A 2,755-nucleotide genomic window follows, 5' to 3' on the forward strand; every position below is an offset into this window, starting at 1 on the left:
GCAACACTTAAGTCATTTTACATACTCGAGACCATTCTTATCATGCTCGAGACATCCAGACTTCTTTTCTGCATCATCAATCAATGATTTTCCAATACAGAACCTGCTTGAATATTCCCTTTGCATCTTCCATCTGCTGCTACAAACAATGATTAGATTGCTCCTGGTACCTGTTCATTCTTGACTTCTGCATATCAGATTGTATCACCAGCAATGTTCTTCAATATTCCCTTTACTGTTCAAGCAGCACACTCATATCAGAAACAATTACAAGCACATAAAACCCTAATTTTCAAATCAAGAACCAAGCTTCATTATCTGAAAGTAATCGTTGTAGCAATATCCCAGTCATCTCGATATCAACCATCTATCTTCAATCTATCAATAGCCGTTACAGATCTGAAAATCATCTTCAATAACAGATTTGCCCCAAAACGAGCTAAAAACACTGTTACATCAGATCTGGACCGATATGACCAAATAAACATGAATTGATGTTGAATCTCCGAACAAGTCATCAACCCAAACATCAATCCACATAAATTTTACCCAAATCATCAAATAATTTCAAAACCCTAAAAATTTTTCAACAAACCTCATCGATTTAACGTCCATGGTGGATTCAAGAGCGAGGTGAATCAGATTCAGCGGTAAGTCTGAACGATTCGGCGACCTGCTCTGATACCAATTGTAAGAACCGAGCCCCGGTGCGGAAGCGTGAATAATGGTCGTTATTAACGGTGGAGCTCGGATCTGAGCATGGATCGAATCGTATTCGCTCTTGAAAGGGGGTTTTGGACGGATGAGTGGTGTTTGGGAGAGAGCCTGAATCGATTACAATGAACAATAGACTGGATGAACAAACATATGCAATCGATTCACAAAGATAAAGAAGTGGCAGTATGATTTCATTAACCAAAAGATTGTCATTACAAAGAACTCATACATACACACATATATACAATAAAGATCTGCCACCTCCAGGAGAGCTCATCCTGGAGGTGGCGGCTCTCTCTAAGAGATAAAACCCTAGATCTCACACAATACACTTATTCACTCATGCTAGACAAATTAGCAAATATATCTATTTATACTAGTCTAGCATTTCTTGGTCTTTAATCCATCCACCCTTGGTTGAGACCAAAAAATATTAATTATTTTTCACCCACAATAATAATCATTCGATGCGTCGGTCTAAAATATAAGTCCCAACATCTTTCTCCGTAGTTCTCTCCCAACATACTTGAACCTGGTAAGTCTTAATGTTATAAATTAACATATATTTACATACACATTCTATAACAAAAATTTATAGAATGTTATATCTAACTATTACTTGTGTTTTATAAAAGAATTATGTCTTTTTATATCTTTTGTAATACATACAGGTTTATGTATTGTCATGATACGAATTACAAAGGGGAACGCAAAGACAGGAGAATCATTTTGGATTCTAAAAGAGAGAAGTCTGTTTCGATCAATCAAGCCACCGACTAAGTAGTCGTTCTCTGATTTTAAATAAAACTCAAGTTTCCAAGGGTACGTTAGATCTATTTTATGTTAACATTTTATTTTTAATTAATAAGTCATCAATTTAATTTATGTTAATATTTTATTTTTAACTAATTATTTAATTTTACAGGTAGATCAAATTACAATAATGTTTCAACGGATGCAATTTCGAAAGGTATACTGTAAGCAAATTATATATCCTAATTATTTGTCATTAGTCATTGTAATTTTAAATATTTTAGGTTACAGATTACTTGGATCATGGTGATCAGAGTGCTGAATGTGAAGTATGTCATGCGAAACTCTAGCCAAGTGAAGCAAAATACTCTAAAAAAATGAGCGGTTTAACATGTTACTTATTGTGTTGCCATTATAGGAAAGTTGAGCTTCCCGATTATAAAGAAGCGCCTCAATGTTATCAAGATATTTTTACTGGTATTGATCAGAAGAGCAAGTTATTCATGAAGAATATAAGACGTTACAACTCTATGTTTTCTTTTACTTCTATGGGTGGCAAAATTGACAAATCTATTGATAGAGGTAATGCTCCTCCAATATTTAGGTTGAGTGGATAAAGTTATTATTCTATGGGAAGTCTTCTTCCAGTAAGAGGTTCAAAACCAAAGTTTTCTCAACTATATATATATATATATATATATGATACCGAAAATGAAGTTTCCAATAGAAGAGGTGTTTTCAGGTACGATTTACTCTTACTTTATTTTAAACAATATTCTCAAATTCTGTTAATATTTACTTAATATCTTTTTTCAGTGATTCTACTATGTCATCCACATCTTCTAATGATAATGATGATATTGAACTTATCAACTATTTGAAGATCATGTTGGGTTCGAACAACGTGTTGGCTCAAACTTATCTTATGGTAAGAGACTGTTTTAAAGATAATCCTCAGGCGGAGGTAAGGTTACGCCTTATTGGAGATAGACAACAAGATGGTAGGACATATAACTTACATACATCTTCTGAAGTGACTGCTTTGATTGTTGGAGACACTAATGACTGTCTTGGAAAGAGAGGTATTGTTGTTAATACTCAAGAAGGATCATTAAAATGCATAGTGAACTTCATCCTTTATATATGCCGCTTCAATATCCTATTTTTTTCATACGCTGATGACGGTTTTAGGGTTGACATCTATTATAGAGTTGTTACTCAGACAAACAAAAACTAAAAACAACGATTGACAATGAGGGAATTCTTTGCATATAGAATTCAAGAC

This window comes from Bidens hawaiensis, unplaced genomic scaffold, assembly GCF_021521415.1.
Source record: "Bidens hawaiensis isolate Kalapana, Puna unplaced genomic scaffold, B.hawaiensis_p1.1 tig00023406_1, whole genome shotgun sequence".
NCBI lineage: Eukaryota > Viridiplantae > Streptophyta > Magnoliopsida > Asterales > Asteraceae > Bidens > Bidens hawaiensis.